Consider the following 13,254-nt stretch of genomic DNA (forward strand, 5'->3'; position numbering starts at 1 on the left):
AAAGCACCCTACACTTGCATAATTGTGCCCTACTTCAGCCGCTACATCTCATTCATCACAGTCATCCCAGTCATCCTAACCAACCAATTCACACCAGTAATCCCTGGTCATCCCAGTCATCCTAGTCATCCTAGTCATCCCAGTCATCCTAGTCATCCTAGTCATCCCAGTCATCCTAGTAATCTAAGTTATCCTTAGTGTCATCCCAGTTGTCCCAGTCAATTTATCCTAGTCATTCTTGTTATCAGTCACCCTAGCCATCAAAGTCATCACAGTCATCCCAGTAATAACAGTTATCCTCATCATCCCAGTTACCCCAGTCATTGTAGTTGTTCAATTCATCCTAGTCATTCTGTTTACATAGGTGTGAATCATGTCATCATTGCTTAGAATATGATGTTGGATAATATATTTTGATTATAGGCCTTATCATGGTTTTGACAAGTCGGCAACAGTGTGAGACATTACAGTGTTTGTATGAGAATCTAATGTCGAATAAAATTTCCGTAGAATGGCTGTTCCGAAAAAATAAGATTTGTAAACTAAGGCATCACTCCTAATGATTCTACTTAAAAGATGTGAGGTCGTTACATGCACCTACATGCGCTAGAACCACTTTTTAACATTTTCTATACATTTGCATGTAAAATTTTCCCAGGAAAAATTGCAGACAAATATATCGAAAATCTAAGCAAGTGTCTGGAGAAATTTAAGTACAGTAACGACCCCCAAAATTTGATAGTAAAATCCTTTCCTGCGTAGCTTTCGTTTCCAGTTCATATTATTTTCAGAATAGGCGTTTTATAGTAATATTATACGACATTGATTAGCCTGTGTAGCAAGCGTTTCCGCTTGGTTTTGGAGAAAAAAGGGACTGTGGAAGAGGATTCTCGGTTTTGATCGTGCCAGAAATAAAACAAGAACCAAAAAATGAAAAGATTTGTCAAAAAGGTTTTAGGTAGCAGGAGAATACCACCACCCACCTGGGAAACACATATCCCTAGTGATATGTGTTCCCCTACCTGGGAAACACATATACCTAGTGATATGTGTTCCCCTACCTAGGAAACACATATCCCTAGTGATATGTGTTCCCCTACCTAGGAAACACATATCCCTAGTGATATGTGTTCCCCTACCTGGGAAACACATATCCCTAGTAATATGTGTTCTCCTACCTGGGAAACACATACCCCCAGTGATATGTGTTCCCCTACCTGGGAAACACATATCCCTAGTGATATGTGTTCGCCTACCTGGAAAACACATAAACCTAGTGATATGTGTTCCCCTACCTGGGAAACACATATCCCTAGTGATATGTGCTCCCCCACCTGGGAAACACATATCCCTAGTGATATGTGTTTCCCCACCTGGGAAACACATATCCCTAGTGATATGTGTTCCCCTACCTAGGAAACACATATCCCTAGTGATATGTGTTCCCCCACCTGGGAAACACATATCCCTAGTGATATGTGTTCCCCCACCTGGGAAACACATATCCCTAGTGATAGGTGTTCCCCTACCTGGGAAACACATATCCCTAGTGATATGTGTTCCCCTACCTGGGAAACACATATCCCTAGTGATATGTGTTCCCCCACCTGGGAAACACATATCCCTAGTGATATGTGTTCCCCCACCTGGGAAACACATATCCCTAGTGATATGTGTTCCCCTACCTGGGAAACACATATCCCTAGTGATCTGTGTTCCCCTACCTGGGAAACACATATCCCTAGTGATATGTGTTCCCCTACCTGGGAAACACATATCCCTAGTGATATGTCTTCCCCCACCTGGGAAACACATATCCCTAGTGATATGTGTTCCCCTACCTGGGAAACACATATTCCTAGTGATGTGAGTTCCCCTACCTGGGAAACACATATGTGTTCCCCCTACCTGGGAAACACATAACCCTAGTGATATGTGTTCCCCTACCTTGGAAACACATAACCGTAGTGATATGTGTTTCCCCACCTGGGAAACACATATCCCTAGTGATATGTGTATCCCTACCTGGGAAACACATAACCCTAGTGATGTGTGTTCCCCCACCAGGGAAACACATATCCCTAGTGATATGTGTTCCCCTACCTGGGAAACACATATCCCTAGTTATATGTGTTCCTCTACCTGGGAAACACATATTCCTAGTGATATGTGCTCCCCTACCTCGGAAACACGTATCTCTAGTGATATGTGTTCCCCCACCCGGGAAACACATATCCCTAGTGATATGTGTTCCCCTACCTGAGAAACACATATCCCTAGTGATATGTGTTCCCCTACCTGGGAAACACATATCCCTAGTGATATGTGTATCCCTACCTGGGAAACACATATCCCTAGTGATGTGTGTTCCCTCACCGGGGAAACACATATCCCTAGTGATATGTGTTCCTCTACCTGGGAAACACATATCCCTAGTGATATGTGTTCCCCTACCTCGGAAACACATATCCCTAGTGATATGTGTTCCCCCACCTGGGAAACACATATCCCTAGTGATATGTGCTCCCCTACCTGGGAAACACATATCCCTAGTGATATGTGCTCCCCTACCTGGGAAACACATATCCCTAGTGATATGTGTTCCCCCACCTGGGAAACACACATCCCTAGCGATATGTGTTCCCCCACCTGGGAAACACATATCCCTAGTGATATGTGTTCCCCCACCTTGGAAACACATATCCCTGGTGATATGTGTTCCCCTACCTGGGAAACACATATCCCTAGTGATATGTGTTCCCCTACCTGGGAAACACATATCCCTAGTGATATGTGCTCCCCTACCTGGGAAACACATATCCCTAGCAATATGTGTTCCCCCACCTGGGAAACACATATCCCTTGTGATATGTGTTCCCCTACCTGGGAAACACATATCCCTAGTGACATGTGTTCCCCTACCTGGGAAACACATATCCCTAGTGATTTGCATAGTCGCACTCTTTGACTCATGTTTCTCGTTCTTTTTTCCAAAACTGCCTAGAAACGCTTGCTACACAGGCTACACCATGATAAGGCCTATTGTTCATGTATAAATAGGTGAGTAACCCCTCCCCGCTAAGTGCAGCTTTTTTGCATCACGGAAAACCTCTTTATTGACCTTCTCATCTGGGTTCTTCATTTCTTCATATCCCCAAGGCTTAAAAATGGAATTGTGGCATCTTTACTCTTACTAACACCAATACTACTTTTTTTATTCGGTGCTTCACAGTTTCATATCTTCTATTGGTTTAAAACTATAAATTGAATTCTCTTCTAACTCCTCCTTTTTATAAAATTCAGCGTTTCATTTTCAGCTGTCTTGAGTAGCAGCATAGCCTCCCTTGCCTGGCAGTATGCTTTCCTTCTCCACACTGACGTTGAGGAGAAAAGACTGCGTGACCAGCCAAAGGAATGTTTGTGTGTGAGGCAAAGAACCGGGACTATTGTTTTATGCTAGTCCGCTATCCGTTTCTCTCAGTTTTACCTTTACCATTTTAAACTAAAAAACAAATTGAACTAGACCATACACAGTGCATAACTGACTGACTGCCTATTTGATTGTCTAACAGGTGACTAATTGACTAAAACTATATTTACGCCAACAGAATGCTACTAGAATTGGAGAACACATTTTTGAAAGGACAATATGAAAAAGAAAGTAATGTGAATGTGTTAAACCTTTAAGCCCCAATATCCACATACAAATTCTCCAAACTGGTCTTTATACATTTCCGTAAGGAATAAGTTGAGAGAATTTGGTAGAAGATCAAAGCATTTTCTCTTAGGTGATCATTTTATTAACTCTCACAACCATTTCTCTTGGTAACATATGGATATTGTTGGGAGAAAATTGATCTTGGTCACTATCGGGACTTAAAGGGTTAAAGGAACTACATGACACGTGGTACATGTACACTATGTGCGCTGTGTTACAGTGGAACCTCAGGTGTAACAAAAGGCTAAGCAACAAACAATAAAATTGTTTGCCATAACAAGGTTTCACTATATCAAGGTTCTTTTCATATATTTTACAAAAACTTGGACCAGGAATATAATTTGCTTGTTATACCGAGGACTTCGTCATATAGAGGTTTGTTAAAACAAGGTCCCACTGTACTGTAAAATGTTCAGATTAACTCATTTACCTTGCCTTCAAGCTGACTATTCTTGCCAATCTTGTCTTCTGATTGAATTAATGTTGTCCAGGAGGCAATGCCATCCATCTTCATCCATGTCTCCCAATAATACAAAATGCAGGTCTATCAATGAAAGAATGAAAAGTAAACACAACTTTATAAAGAATAACACTTGTATGAGTCCTGTATATGAGGTTAATCACTTAACAGAATTGCAGCACAACAGTGTGTCAAGGTAATTTTTAACAGGATATTTACTTTATACAGGTGAACCTTAGAACTTAAGACCTAAGCCTGTCTTACTTCAAAAAACATTGCAGAGATTTTTATAAGAATAAAATAAGGGGCTTTGATCCTGATCGCTCACATGTTGCTTGGGTAAAAATCATAGTGCAGTTGTCAGTCATGATCAACAGCTTATATATGTTACTTTTTCTGACAACTTCATTTTCTTTCTTTTCTTTCCTCATACAGTACATTGTCTATAGGTTATGGAAAAGTAATACCCAAGTCATTAAGAAGGCAAATTATATTTTGTCATGGCCAATTTATTTTACATAGCTGCCCATTTCAGAGGGTATATACTTCCCATGGAGGGATGTCTATGTTACAGGTCAAAATTAAATTCAGGTCAAAATTTTTTAAACCTAGGTTGATTCTCTATTTTCTTTGTCTTCTAGTCCTAATTATTCAGGAATTAGGGCTGGAGACAAAGGAAACTGAGAATCAACCTAGGTTAAAAAATTTTAACCTAAATTTAATTTTGACCTATGACATAGACATGTCGAAGTTATATAATTATCACACTTATAATTTTATAATTTTCTTATCATAGCATTAAATAAACTGATATTTTTGTGACGTGTTTTCCCAGTTAATCAAAGTTTTCATATAGGAATAAAGTTATATCATAACACAGTTATATAGACAGTTATCATTGCCATTGTTATTGTAATAATTGTTATCATAACGGAGTTATTTTTTGCCAGATTATGGTCACTTTCGATTTCTGCCAGTCTTTTTAGTTAGCTTGAGGCTCTCAACAACTACTTGCCAATAGAAATCCCCAGTGAACTTTCCACTTCCCTGTTAATATCAGGGATGTTGTTACAGGCTGGGGAGTGGGGGGGAGGGTGGGATTTCCCCTAGCGACTTTCCTAGGAAAAGTAGAACCAAAAGTACTCCCTGGCTTTAATTCCCCGCCTATGCTACTTGTTGTATTTACCCAGCAACTAAAAATCTTACTGAGAGCCCTGAATATTAAGATCCTACTATTTCCAACCAAAATTTAATATCATACAAAGTTTATTAATATTTTCCTTGAGATCAATAGACTAGTTGAATAGTTTGTTTCCCTAAAGCACATTATTAAAGGAATTTCGTAGACTATGCGGAAAAAACGTTCATTCTACGCAAGTGAAAAAGAACAAACAGTAACAGATTATGAGGTTAATTTAGTATTCTTGTGGAATATAAAATATAGCTTGCTACCGGAAGCATAAACAAGGTAGGAATGTAGAAAACCCATGTATAAAATAAGTAAGCTTCCAAACAAACAAGTGCTACATTGAAAAAAGGACAATCGAGCTTTGAAGTTTCAAACAAACAATGGCCACAAACCTTAGGCTGGGAAATACTAGAAACGCGGTAGAAGAAATCCACTGACGGCCGCCATCTTGGAATTCTTTGTTAGACCCCAGGTTTCCGCGTCGCGCGACAAGAAGGCCGCGCGTGTGTAGCGTTCCCCGCCCACCCACGTCCGCCTCGCGCTTGCCTTCGCTCGCCTGAGAAAAAAATAACGCCTGCTTTTCAGGCTGCTGATCAAGGTTTTTGAAAAATATTGTTTCAGTGAGTGGAATCAAAAATACCTAAATTTGAAGTCCTCCTCTTGACATACCCTGCTCCGTGCTGATCGAGAGCGTCTTATGTTTCCTTTGTTGGTGCAACAAAGCAAAAGGAAATACGGGCTTTTGCACGCAGGCCATTCTAATGATTTTTTGTTTTATTCAGTTTGGAAACGAACGTTCGCGCTTTAGAGTGAATGACGACTCTTGAGGGTAGTATCTATGTCTGGCAGGTGTTTGGGGAGGACAGCCTCGTCCCGAGGGCTTTACCCTTAGAAAATGGGAGGAGCCGGAGGCGCCCCACCCATTTTTGACGGAAAAGCTATAGGGACGAGGTTGTATGGAGGAAGAGAGTCGTGCAAGTACAAAGGCACGCCTGAAAACAAGAAAGGGATTCCCTTCTTTCTTCCCCGCACGCTCCGGGCGGCTATCGCGTTCTCGCGCACATCCACTATTTTTTTTCCCTTCCCCCCTCCCCCAACAGGCTATGTCCGAATTAGGCTAAAATCAGGAGCCATAATCGGGGTAGGAGATTGCAAGTGCAGGGTGGGTGCAGGGTCCACGCGGTTCCATCGAAAAAGCCAAATGAGGTATTTTTAGAACAAGGGGCCGCTTACTATTAGGACGGTTCTCGGTGGAATTTCAGGAGATGGGCGATCGTTTTGCGATTTTATTTGAGTTCTTTATGAACTTTCCAAGAGATAGAGATGTCGTGCGATGAATATCCCGTTCGGACGAAACAAACAAAAAAAACTTGGGGAGAGAGTTGCTGGTATATGCGGTATACCAATGTTTTATTATTATTATTATTATTATTATTATTATTATTATTATTATTATTATTATTATTATTATTATTATATAATATTATATATATGTGTATTTCCTCTTCTTTTATGTAAGGTTAAGTTACTTCTATTTTTTAGAATTTTTAAATGAATAGTTTTTTCTATCTTCACTTATAATATATAGGATTGTTTTTGTTCTCTAATGAAGGACGAGGGGTTTCTTTTGTAACGGATGGAATTGTAGATGGTGTTTTTGATCAATTAATTAGATTTTTTGTAACAGCAGGTTGATTGTAAATAGGATTTTAATTGAGGTTTTGTAATAAAGATTCTTTTCTCCTATTATTATTATTATTATTATTATTATTATTATTATTATTATTATTATTATTATTATCATCATCATCATCAGTAGGTTGATAGGCAATGTATGCACAGTCGAAGAACGAGCCAATGTTATATAAACATTGCCGTCGCAAAAACCTGGCGAGGCTTTAATGTGCCAGCAGTAAGAATAAAGGCAAACAAGAACGCGCTTAACGCCGCCTCAGTCTCGCTTGGAGGTTAGATCGAGAAATGAGGAAGTGATTAATTCTACACGAAACAGGATTTACTCGATAAATGTTTTTTACTTCCTACTTTATCGACGTCGATACTTTTTACCTGTTTCTGAATTGACGTTAGTTCGTGTGTTAGCGACGACCGGAAATAGGTCTGCGGTCGCAGGCTATACGAATGTATGAATACACGAAAATTCAAGGGCCTCGATTTCAGAGAAATTACATCATTGCCAGAGATCAAAAAAGTGACTTACATAACACATCATTTCAATCATGGCCGAAAATAAATTGCATGCTCACGACAAGACCAATTTGCATACAATGAAAGTTTACATTACCCGACCATCGCAGTTTTGCTAATTAAGATTCTTATTTTTCTTGACCACTCAGTAGTGTTCACTTGTTTCAAAGTAATCGACGCTTTCAAGCGATAGAATTCCTGGACCGACACTTCTTCAACTTCTACACTAGCTCTAAATTTAATCTTCCCTAAACTTTCTTTGCAAAACACGCGTGGCTTCGATCACGCAACGATTCTTAGTTCCAGTTTTCACGGTCTCCGCAAGGGACGCCTGGCATAATGATCCCCCAGTTGTGTATAAAATACGTCGAAAAACCTCGGGGGTACTTCCACAAAAATTGGGTGATTTTTCCTACCCTATTTCTGACCTGATCGAAAATTTGATACCCTATTTCAGACCTGAAACCCTGGAGCCCAGCGCGTGACCGGAGCGCGTGACAAACTGTTACAGCATCTACACGGTTGGCGTAAACATTAAAAGAGAAATGGTCTTATCGCCAAACGATGAAGAAGTAGCTTCTCCTAAAAAACATACCCAATTCAAGACTAGAGTGCACAAACCATACCAGACCAAAATGGTCGAAATTGATACCCCATTTCAGACAAAAACGGGTAAAAAAACATACCCTTTGGCGCCGCTCATACCTATATAGCCTATATAAGGGAGTACCCCCACGAGGCGAAAAACCTATTGCAGATTAAGAGTCTCGCTGCTTACGCAAGCGAGACTAATAAGCCAAGGGGAAAAATATGATTAAAAACAAAAACCAAAACGAAACAACATATATACAACAAAGAAAAAAAAAAGCTTAGCAGAGAATCGAACCTGGACCATCTGCACAGAGAGTCGGTTCCTAGACCACTGCGCCACGCTACCGAGGGTAACGTTAACCGGGAAAATTATTATATTTAAAGTAGTTTCATTGAAATTCTACCAGTAGACGCGGTTTGAAGCTTGTGGCGCTGTATTTATTATGAAGTCAAAGATATATTTGAGGAAAAATGGTTATAGTTATTTGTTGTTACGTTGTTGTTAACTTTCCGCCCTCCTCTTCCCCGCATGCGCAAGTTTTTCTTTTGTTTGATTCGTGCGAACGGGATATCCATCGCACGACATCTCTGACACTCTCACCGCGTTGTTTAATATAAGTAGAATCACATTCACAGTCCTCACATTTAGAGTTATTGTCAAAGAGGTTGTCCTCGAGGTCTGGCTTCATATTCTGAGGAAGCAATGATGACAGAAATGGAAATTACTCATCCCCTACGGAGGCAATTTACAACGCGCTTTTTTTTGGTTATCCTTTGCGCAGCGTCATCGCAAAAAAATGCGCGCACGTGTCACATGAGATGGCACAATTTGTGCTAAAAATAGCACATCTGGCTTTTTCGATGGAACTAACCCCATTACTGGAAAAGGTACTAGTTGCGGTCTCCTACCCCGATTATGGCTCCTGACTAAAAGACAAGTAAAATCTCAAGAGGATGAAAGGACTACCCCAGGGTGCTGGCACCCCCGTACGAGGCCGGCCCGCCAACTTCCCTAGGGTGTTTAAAACCATCTCACCAAGAGAACTAGAAACCCAGGAAGAAGGAATAGCAAAGGGGATCAATAAGGTTGCCGGGGACCAAAAGAAAAAAGGCGACTACAGGATGAAAAGGAGAGAGATGAAGCCAGTAACTTCAGTCAATCATCTGCTAAGGGCCTATACGGAGAGGCTCCGCCCGAAAGGGATATCTTTTTCAGGCTCTAAGTATATGAAAGGGTAGAGATTTCACTCGACTGTAAAACAGTCCGTATTTTTGCGTACTCAAGTACGCGCGAGCAGTCAAAAGGTCTGGCACGGGGCTGAAAACAGAGAGTGAGACTGGGGAGAAACGCTAAAAATACATTTTTTTTCGCACCTCACACGCCCTACGGGCAGATGAGCTTCTCTTTCGCGGTAGCTCTAGTTTGTTTTTTCGCCAGAAAAGACCGATAGATGTGCTTTGAATTTTGAAAAAGCGTGAAGAATTGGAATTAAGATATCATTTATCAAAATAGCTGGTGTATTTGACAGAGGAGAAATCACTGGTGCAATATTAGCTGTTCGAAGTTAACAAACGCCATGCTGCTGGCATGGAATTTATTACACTCATAATGAAAAAACTTTGTTCAGGGTTAAGTTGTTCATCATCAACTGAAAATAAGTCCCAGATTTTACAAAAGCCTTGATACGCAATATCTCTTCGGTAAACAGATTTCTTATCAACACAGAGAAACTTGTTGTTCCAGATAACTTGATTTGTAATTTCGTGTACTGAACTAGGTTCCCTTTCGTTTAATTCTGACCATGCAACAAGACATTGCTTAGAGAGAGCTGGCAGAGAAATATTTAGTTTAGAGACCTAAAAATTACAAGCAGTAAAAACTTCCCACCAACAGGTTTCAGAGGCTCGCCTAAAAACATTTTCCATGGACTTTCATAATCCCCTAAAAATTTTTGTAAGCATATCACTCACTTGGTGCGAATCATGTATCTAGTAGCAAGCATATTCAAGCCACAATTCTCAACTTCTGAAATAATTGCGTTGCGCTTTACTTTGTCCTTTCCGTCCCAAACAAAACGATAAAAGATCGAATCAGCAGATCAGCTTCCTTCACGAGATCCTTAGAAACTGAATAGCCGATGCCCTAAACATAAGTTTACGGATGGCAAAGGTTTTAGAAATTTGCATTCTGCCTATAAGAGATAGGCCTCGCCATTTCCATAAGTTAATCGTTTTCTTAATTGATTCCAGAGTCTTGCAAAAGTTCAGTTCTTCTCTTTTTTTAGCATCACCACCAAAATAAACACCTAGAATCTTGATGATGTCACAAAGATCATTCACATCCAAATGTCCTTCCCAGAGAGATCAAAAGCTTTCTCAAAATCTATGGCCGCTAAGGTCCCCGATATATCCCTATTGATCGTATGTTCAATCACATCGTCAACTGTTCTGATGGCTTCAAAAATAGTTCTCCCCTTGACAAAGGCGCTCTGATCAAAATGAATTATTTCGGGGAGCAAATTTTCCAACCGCTTGGCCAAGATATTGGACGCCAATTCTTTATTTGCCTTTTTTCTTCTCCTTTCTTTTCAACTGAAGTTATAACCGCCTGTTCTGTGAATTTGAAAGCTCTCCGTACTCAAAGGCATAATTTAGACTTTCAACCAACAAACTTCCAAACACAGGCCAAAAAACAAGGTAGAATTCAACGGTTAAGCCGTCGTTTCCAGGTGATTTGTTCTTTTGGAATGTCTGCAAAGCATTGTAACACTCTCCGTGTCCCAATTTGCCTTCACAAACGTTTTTTCTTTTCCTCTAACAAAGGGGGAATTTCATTGAGATCACTTAAAAATGAGGAAGATGACCCCGTGTATGCACATGCACCACCATCATAAAGGTCAGAAAAAAATGCTTCTAACTCATTCATTATTTGTTTAGGGTCTGTAGTTAACTTTCCTTCCCAGGGGGCGTGGCAACCTGTACGCACGGTACGCACGCGCGTACCTGAAAAAGTCGAGGTTAAAAAAAACTAATAATAATAAAATAAGATATGAAAGTGAATAATGAAGAAAAAGCAAAGGATAAGATAGTTAAAATATAATTATTTACGTTTACAGTACCATTCATTTAACAACGGACTGTCTAATTAATTAGTTTGGGGAATCTTGCGTACCTCTGAAAAAATCCTAGCTACGCCCCTGCTGTCCTGTTAAACACTTTCCGCACGGTGCTTTTCTTTCTTTTGGAGTTTTCCAGATTCAAAAGATATTTGTTATTTCTCCCGGCTAATTCGTACCAAGTTGCCCGAGAACAAATGATCGCACCTTGTGTAATGTAATCATACATACTATCATATTCCGTCCGAAGACACTCGAGTTCCTCCAGTTTTTTCAATTTGTATTCGGATCGGAATCGCATTTTTCCGAACATTACTTTAAATCTCCCTCAACCTTTTGTAGTTTCGCTCTTCTTTCGAGGGCTTTAGTTTTGCTTTATCTGATTGTTTGCTGTCTAATTTTGTATTTAATTAAATCCCATAAGACACGTTTATCTTGTACTTCTTTGAATTACTCGAACCAATAGGCATATTCAGTGGTTAGAAGTTCACAATAAGCCGAATTATTAACTAGGTTTGAATTAAATTTCCAGAAATTAGGTCCTTTTTCAAGATCATCTATTATTGCTGAATGGTCTGATTTGGCGTTTTAATGTCCACTGAATCTATGTCATCTTGTAAACTATCGCGTACGAGCCAATAATCTAAGCGCCTTTGTATGAATGGTTTCTTTTGACGCCAAGTAAAACTTGTAATTGTGGGGTTTTTTATGCGCCAGATGTCCACTAAATCAAGCTCAGCGGATATGTCTTTAATAATTTTTCCGGAGTCTTTCCTTTTACTATTACCGCCCTGCCCATCTATAACGTGGTCAAGAATGATATTAAAGTCCCCATCGACTATAAATGGGTGATCTTGTTCCACTCTTGCACCTTTTAGAATATCCGATAAGTCTTTGAAGAAGAGAAACTGTTCACTACACTTATCTGGAGCATAAATGTTTAAAATAAAGTAAGGCGAATCATGAATATAAGCCTCCAGATAAATGTAGCGACCTTGAGAATCTACCTTTGCAGAATGTATTTTGAAATCTAAATTATCCCTTACCAGTGCGTCTGCTATGATTGCTGCCATGCGAGAAGAACACTTCGCCCTTCCATTGTTTTCTCCAGATATTTTCAATATCTCTTGCGCTGTATGTTTCTTGCAAGAAAAATATGTCAGCATCGGAATTTACAAGCCAGCTAAAAACAGCTTTGAGCTTTTCAAAAGTGCGAATGCCACGAACATTTATCGACAAAAGATTGAACTCGTTGTTATGCCCCATATTGCCAGAATAAGTAGGACCTAATTTGGTGGGAAAAATTTATCAACACATTTACAGAAAATCTGACACTCAAAGAAATACTTCATTGACATGCTGCGATACCTTTGAATAACAGAAAATGAAAGGAAAATAACCACGAAAACGAAAACAAAAACAATAGAGCACAACCACTTAATTCTGATACAAACAATTCAAAGAGCAGTAAGATAACTACCTTCAACGCTGCGCTCTGGAATGGAACTAAGTAAAGTTGTTTGAGATTGCATGTTTGCGTACGACGGCAAAAAACTAGTTGAGCTTTAGAGACAGTGATTTGGAAACAAGGTTTTAAAGTGAATAAACTTAACGCCTACATGACTATTTGAGAGCAGAGAGAAAGAAAAGCTCCGATAAAAGTGTTATATTTTCATGTACATGTTATCTCTGGAAATGTGTAGATCGAGAGCGTGTAGAGAATTGAACAATTTTCTTTCTGTTTTTTGACTTTTGTTTTTCGTTTATTTCATCCTGATTTCCCTGTTCTGTTTCCCGAGTTCTGTTTTCTGTTTTACGTTTCGTATAACTGATTTCCGTCTACTGTCTTCTTTTTACTGATTTTTCTGTACTTAAGTAGATTAAGGCCTGGGTCTAGGTCATTTATTATTTTTTGGCACATTTTCCAAAAACCATTGTTAAAGACATGCACGAGGAATTATAGATAGTAACAAGA

Source organism: Porites lutea, chromosome 6 (assembly GCF_958299795.1).
Source record: "Porites lutea chromosome 6, jaPorLute2.1, whole genome shotgun sequence".
Taxonomy (NCBI): domain Eukaryota; kingdom Metazoa; phylum Cnidaria; class Anthozoa; order Scleractinia; family Poritidae; genus Porites; species Porites lutea.